Genomic DNA, 8,069 nt, shown 5'->3' with positions numbered 1-8,069 from the left:
TCTCTGCTCATCTTACTCTTTCCCCTTTCTTGCAATCAGTTTCCTTTGCTCACATTTAAGGCCCAATATGGAAATGGAAGCGCCAAGTCTACAAGACCCTTGGTTTCTACTACTGCCTGGCCCTGGTGTCAGTGTCTCTTGCTTCTTGAGGAAGAGAGAAACAATGGCTCAACTCAGTCTATTAATTGTTCTATTAATTGTTCTTTTCAGGGTCAGATGACCATACTGATAAAACTGGCTATTGCAAAGGGGTTGGATAGGGGCCTACAGTTGATCGGTAGATTGGAAGTAGGCAGGGCAGGTCAGGTCAATCTTAGATGGACAGCTGTCTGGTAGAGTTCATGGGCTCTGGAATGCCCTCAATTTTGTGGACTCTCATAGATGTCATGAAGTTATAGTGAATGCTAATTTCGTAATAAAGTAATAGTAGATTATGTCCCACTTTGTTTCTATTAAAGCCATCTTACATAAATTGATCTTTCACTTACTCATATTTTATCTACATGTCAATTTTGTGTCCAAGACAATTGGATGAAAAGAAGTTTATATTTGATGCTGTTCTGACATGAGGACAGGTGGTGGTCTGTGCTGGGACCAATGAAAGACTGTCTCTACTGTCATTAGATTAAGGAGACGATGTTTCCAGGCTTTCAAGTCAAAGTATGGAAACACGATGGCATTTGAAATCCAAAGACTTGCATTCAAGTTTTTGCAATGTTCCACATTGGTAAAAGAGAGTCAACACTACCATGCAGAATTGCTCTAAGACTTAAATGATGCAATGAATACAAATGTTTGGTAAATGTTTTGGTAAAGTGCAATATAAATGTTATTTTATTTCAGACAAGGACACTACCTCTGATAACCAGCATGTCTTTGCTTACAAACCAATAGGAATCATTCTATACAGGCCTGGAAAGAGCTCACCATGGGCCACATATATTCCAAGAACAGGGATTTATCTTTATGTTGTTGTAAAATATTATACTTGTGAATAAATCAGAATCCATAGAGAAGAAATAATTGGTACTTCAGTAAAAGATTGAACAGCTAATTTGTCTTCAGTATTTTATATTTGAGAAATGTTTTGGCTGCTTGAAAATGATGATGCTTATGACTGAATACATACACTTTTTGACCCTAAGTATGCTGTGCTTAATAGCAAAATTTCTTTTGTCTACATATGCTGGAGAATGTAGAGTTATGGGAAAAGAAAAATTATCCACATCTGCATTTGGATTCAGCTGTATTCGTGTATTCATGTATGTCTGGCCAATGGGAAGGAGGCCCCAAGCATGCCAAATATTATGAAGGGATGGCAACAGCTCTGAAAGAAAGTTCACCAGTTGGAAGGAACTTGGCAAGTTCAGCCAGACTCAGCTATAGGCAGTGTATCTGTCCCAAGACTTCGTCTTAGCTAACATGTGAACCTGAGTCACCCAGTGACTCAGGTGGCATATGAGTGTCCTGGGGATAAAGGGACTGTATATGTGAACTGAAAAAGCCAGCTCAGTCAACCCTGCAACTCTTTGAGGCTCAAGGAATCCTGCTGTGGGGCTCCAGAGTGTAACATGGAGGAGGACTCGTTCCCTATCCTACTGTAGGAGACGCTGCTAAGCTGTCATGAGGGCAGGAAACTTGAGAGGATGGTGAGCATCCACATCTTTAGAGATTTGCACTGAAGTGGGCACATTTTAGTGACAGATCTACCTCTTGACTTTTTAGAACTTTCCATGAGACCATAAGACCCTTTATATACCCATTTAAACCAGTTTGAATTTGGGCTTCTGTCACTTGAACCCAAAAGGATCCTAACTAATACAGACTTGATCAGACTGCAGGTCCTTACAGGGCACCTGGGTCCATTAACAGTGGGTGATATTGGGGCTGACTCATTAAGCACAATGGGCCATGCCCTGCAAAGTTGTCCTAGGTGGAAGCAACCCAGCCAATGGTTGCGAGGAGCTCACCTCCTGCAGTGAGGAAATGAGGGGTGGAGAGTCTTGGAAGATCCTCCACCAAGTGAGGTGGTACTGGCAGCCTGGCATCCAGAGAACAAATGGCCAGTCCCCTGTGAGGGCAGCTCTCTTAAGTGGGCAGGAGAAGGAGGCAAGAAGGAGAAGGATCTACTCTGCTGCAGGAGACCTATCCTGGCAGTCTCCAAGGGAATCCAAGCCAGCACTGAGGCCAGGCTCAAAGCCTCCACTCTTTCCAGAGGTGACTCGACTCCATTTCAAAGGTGATTCCCAGACCAAGAATTAATTACCCATGCATTAAGCTCCTACTGTGTGCCAGCAAGGAGTTGTTGGAGGTACCCTCAATCCACCTACAGTCTAGAGGTTGCATGTGGGCAATAAGTATACCTCGAATAATGTACTTTTAAGGCTGGAAGAGAGGATTGACAACTCAAATGACTGCTGACATCATCAGAAACAACTGAGGCCAGAAGACAGTGGAACAACATTTTTCAAGGGCTAAAGGTTAAAAACAATAAAACCAAAAAACCCTCCAATTATAATTTTATATCCTGTGAAATCATCCTTAATGAATGAAGGTGATATAAAGACGTTTTCAGATAAAAGAAAACAAAAGGAATCAATCACCAGCAGACCTGTACTAGGACAGTCTTTAGGTTGAAGGGAAATGATAACAGATAGAAGCTCACATCTTCAGGAAAAAAATGAGCTCCAGAAATAATAAACATGTGGGTGGGTACAAAAGTCTATTTTTTTCTTAATTTATGCAAAATACATATTATTGTTTAAAGCAGGGGTTGGCAAAGTATAGCCCATGGGATAAATCCAGCCCACTGCTTATTTTTATAAATAAAGTTTTATTGGAACACAGCCATAACCCATTTCTTATGTATGGTTTAACACTGCTTTTGTGCTACATCTCCTGAGTTGAGCAGCTGTGATGGAAACTGCAGAGCCTAAAATATTTACTTTCTGTCCTTTTATAGAAAATGTTTGTCAGCCCTTGGCTTAAAGCAAAGATCAGAACATTGTCTTGAAGGATGCATAACATATATAATGACAATTACATGCACCTCTAGGGTTGCAAAATTCTTACATTGAATGCAAAGGGGCACAATATTAACTCTAGTAGACAGTGAAAAGTTAAGGATGCACATTTTAAACCATAGAGCTACTGCTAAGTAATAATGCAGAGAAACAGAGCTATAAAGCCAACAGATAAATTAAAAATGGAATTTTAATACTGGGGATGGAAAGGAGCATTAAAAGCCATTTTCTCCAATCCACGTCCTGCATCAATTGTCTACTTATGTTTTCATAAATGGGATCCAGCTTTTCCCTGAACACTGAAATAAATAGATATAAAAGGAGGGGCATGTTTGTGTATAATATAAAATGTTTTAAATAGAAAATTGACACATTTGGAGAACTGATCCCTTGATATTTAAGTGACTTTGTTTTTCCTTCCTGGACACTTGGCAAATCTGATAAAGACATCCAGTACCTGCTGGAGTGATTTGCCGTCTTTATGTTTGTTTTGGGTTCAGGCCCCAGATGAACCATAAAAAGTTGTGACTCTCCTGAGATAATGCAATAATAATACATGGACCTTCTTGAAACCTTTTTCTTATTTTTCAACTGTGCTTTCATTTGTTATCATCAAATGCATGAAATACTTTTTAAGGGATGTGTTCAAATTTTCACCTACTTGGAAGGATTCTTTCTCTTTTTCTATGAATATGCTAGGGGAAATCTGTTTAAAATTTTAGTTCCTATTTTTTGAGATAACTAAATAATATGTTGAATATCTTGTATATTCAAAAGTAAATGCTTTAAATAACCTTAGATCCTCCTTAATAGCTATTCTTACTAGATTCTCATAAAATAATTCAGTAGAACGTGTGGGACACTAATCTATGATAGAAACTTGTAGAATATTTTGAGGTTTCTCATATTAGTGAGTTATAAAAGGGAACTGTGAATTCTTTTTAAGTTTCTCCTCTGTCAGGTCAGATGACAGTCAGGTGACCACTGTGCTGTTTTGTATATCTATGTCATATTCTTTAATGCATTCTTGTGGGGGCAGACGTATTAGTGTGGATTGGATTGGAACCTATTGGATCAGTGTCCATGGAGATGTGACCCACCCAACTGTAGGTGATAACTCTGATTGGATAATTTCCATGAAGGTGTGGCCCCGCCCATTCAGCGTGGGCCTTGTTTAGTTTGCTACAGCACTATATAAGCTCAGACAGAAGGACTGAGCTTGCTACAGCCAAGAGGGACACTTTGAAGAATGCATGGAAGCTGAGAAAGTGAGCTGGAGCTGAGACAGACATTTTGAAGATGGCCGTTGGATGCTGCTGCAGACATTTTGGAGAACACCATTTTGAAACGCAACCTGGAAGCAAGCAGACATCAGCCATGTGCCTTCCCAGTTAACAGAGGTTTTCCAGATGCCAATGGCCTTTCTCCAGTGAAAGTACCCTTTGTTGATGGATACTATGACCTTAAGAATGTAACTGTGTAACCAAATAAACCCCCTTTATAAAAGCCAATCCATTTCTGGTGTTTTGCATTCCGGCAGCATTAGCAAACCAGAACAACCACCCTGATGGAGTTACTTCATTGGACATATTTCCATTTCCTTCCATGAGGTCAAGGTTCAGTTCTCCTTGCATACAAAATGGATTTTTAGTAAAAGCTGGTATAATGAAGTGTCCGACGTTGTTTTCAAATGAGCAGATGATGAAATTCCTCCTGAGCAGCAATTCCATCTACAAACAGTTTAGGGAATCAACTTCCAGCTTTCATTAAGGTGCACCTGGGGACCATCCCCCTCCCCCAGCTCTTTTAGTGACCATTCAGTACAGTGACATTACCAGATACACAATTCATTCTTTCTGCTCAGGTACAGCTTATTTTATGTTTCTCTGAATTCATTCCAAAGTATTTTATACATAAAATAGTATGTTTACATACAAAATGTCCAAATTCCTGCCTCCCTGGAAGCAATGGTTTATGGGGTTTCCCAAAATGTTATGTTGTGGTACATAATTTTCCATTCTGTTTCTTGGTAAAGAAACATTTCACAGAACGGAGATGATTAATTTAGTTCAACTAGTCAAGTTCTTGAGAGTGAGTATCAAGTACAAGTACTTTATTAAATGACTGATGCAGCATCAGAGTCTAAGTGGGGTGGGCTTTTCATTCTAATTCACCCATTTGATAGCTTGGAGTATGAGCTGCTGTCAATGCTGAAACGGACACCTGTGGGGAGATATCTATTTGCACGATTTTTACCCACAAACCTTGCCCAGCAGCACCACCGAACCCCCCACAGTGCCACAGGTAGATGCTGCCGGGCTCGGCAGAAGGAATTCAGTGCCGACAACTCCAGGAAAACACGGCTGTCTCCGGGAAACACTCTGCATGGGATATTTGTGTTGCTGTCATATGGAATTCATGGTAGAGGTTTGAAGAAGTTCAACTGTGCTTCTCTAAAACCAAACCAGACATGCTGCTTGGTTGATGTAAACCAGCATGTGAGCAGCTGTCATTTTCCTTCCTATAAAATAACTTCCAAAGGTTTTCCAAAACTTCCAATAACTTTGTATGATAACCATGACTCAACTACTTCAAACTATGCCATATATTTCTAAGCCTTAATAATATAATAGCAACTATTGGCAAATAAACTAGGTACTTTATAGGGATTATCCAATTCAATCCTTACAATCCTATAATGGTGATACTAACATTATCCTCAATTTAAACAGAGGTATAGGGTACTTAAAGAACTTGTCTAAGATTAGAGTTAACAGCAGTCATGGGATTTAAACTGAGGAAGCCTGATTCCAGACTACACATCCTTACCCATTAGCTTAAATTATGAAACTCTTCATAAGTTTATGCTCAAATATTATACTATTCATCTTCCATGGATGATGGTTAATAATCTACCTATTAGTGAACATCAAATAGGATCTCAGGAGAAGAGAACTGCTCTATGTTATCAGCTTTGCACCATCCACTGGGGCCATCACAGTCTTGACTGCAAGTTGCTGAGTGATAATTTAGACTGCAAAGGCATTTCCTCATTGAGTCCCCAGGTTTGCTGTTACAGCTGCTTCCCAACAGCAGAGACTTCCTTTTGCTGGGCTTGTAAAAATTTTAAAAACTACTTACTGGATGCTTCTGATGCATCTGGCATTGGGCTAGGAAGTGTAGGAGATTGACAGATGAATAAGGAGAATGCCTGTCCTTCAGGGGGAGAGAGAAGCTGCCTTAAGTAACCACTGAGGTTCAAGCAAAGTGCCAATGGGGTAGAAAGAATGAGATCAGAGTTTTTCGTGGCAATGTAGGGGAGGCTGCACAGAGGAGGTGAGATGTGAGCAAGGCTTTAAACAATGGAACAAGTGGGACTTTGAAAGGCAGAAAATGGCGAGGCAGTGTTGGTGAAATAAGAAAAGCATTGGACTAGGAGTAAAAACAGAAATAAAAGAACAGGTGTATTTCCAGCTCTGCCCATTATCATCTGAAGATCCTTGGTCAAATCATTCAACTGATGTGTGCCTCAGTTTCCTCAGTTTGTAAAATGAAGCCCGTATCATGGTTTTCCAGTAAGAATTCAATGGGATAGTGTATTGAGAATGATTGGGAGTGATGCTCTGAAACACTGAATTATTAAATTTACTGTTAAATTGTTAGGAACAGTGTTTAAAGAAGAGATCAGCATAAACACAATGACATTTTTTATAAATATCTCTCTAATAATTGTGAGAGTGTCTATTTGTTGGATACCCATTATTTGCTTGGCACGTCACACATTAGACCTTATTTAATTCTCACAGTGACAATGTGGGTTACTTATCACATAATGAATTTCTTAATCTCTCTGTCTCACTCTTCTCATCTGTAAGAAATGGTTAATATCCCAACCTTGCCAGTTTGAATGTATTGTGCCAGTTTGAATGTATTGTGTCCCCCAAATGCCATTATCTTTGATGTAGTCTTGTGGGGCAGACATTTTGGTGCTGATTAGCTTTGCTTGGAATGTGCCCCACCCAGCTGTGGGTGATGACTGTGATGAGATATTCCCATGGAGGCATGGCCCCACCCATTCAGGGTGGGCCTTGATCAGTGGAGCCATATAAATGAGCTGACTCAAAGAGAAGGAACTCAGTGCAGCTGTGAGTGATGTTTTGAAGAGGAGCAAGCTTGCTAGAGAGGAACGTCCTGGGAAAAAGCCATTTTGAAACCAGAACTTCAGAGCAGATGCCAGCCACATGCCTTCCCAGCTAACAGAGGTTTTCCGGATGCCATTGGCCATCCTCCAGTGAAGGTAACCAATTACTGATGTGTTACCTTGGACACTTTATGGCCTTGAGACTGTAACTGTGTAGCCAAATAAACCCCCTTTTTATAAAAGCCAATCCATCTCTGGTGTTTTGCATTCCTCAGCATTAGCAAACTAGAACAGTGGTTATAAGGAGTATACAAGATAATATGTAAAAAGTATAACAGGATCTGGTACATAGCAGATCTTGGAAAATGCTTGTTATCATTTTTCCTTCCTTCCTTCCATCCATCCATCCATCATCCAGGAAACATTTTTTCTAGTCCCAAGTTCATACTCCTGATCTTGCCGTTACTAATAACTATACTAACTCCTGTTTCTAGTTTGCTGACTGGAGAACAGGGTAGGGAAGACTTTGCTTTGGTATAAATCCTGACTCCACCTCATCCTCATGATCACATTATTAACCTCAGTGTCTACCTTCCTCATCCATGAGTGGGCATCAAAATAAGACCCATGCTAATATGGCTATAGGGAGAAATAAACAACTGAATAACTTAGAACAGTGCTTGGTACATATTGCATGCTCCTTAAACCATTACTGATGTTAGTCACTATAACTTCAATCTAAGATACCCAGGATCCTCATCACTACATGACTCTATGGTCATTTCTACCTCTATATTATCTCCATTCCTCCACACTTGTTGCTCAAAATTTCTTTCTTACCAGAAGTAAAAGCAATCTTTTCAGAAATTGAAGTCAGAGCATATCTCTAGATTAAAACCCAGCAA

The 8,069-nt window shown here is 40.0% G+C and overlaps 1 pseudogene; it reads left to right on the top strand.

The window, feature by feature from the left end:
• The first annotated feature begins 1,911 nt into the window (after positions 1 to 1,911).
• Positions 1,912 to 8,069, top strand: part of LOC119516073 — a 60,368-nt pseudogene continuing 54,210 nt past the window's right edge.

This window comes from Choloepus didactylus, chromosome 19 (genome assembly GCF_015220235.1).
Source record: "Choloepus didactylus isolate mChoDid1 chromosome 19, mChoDid1.pri, whole genome shotgun sequence".
Taxonomy (NCBI): domain Eukaryota; kingdom Metazoa; phylum Chordata; class Mammalia; order Pilosa; family Megalonychidae; genus Choloepus; species Choloepus didactylus.
This window is presented reverse-complemented; position numbering and strand designations above follow the sequence as displayed.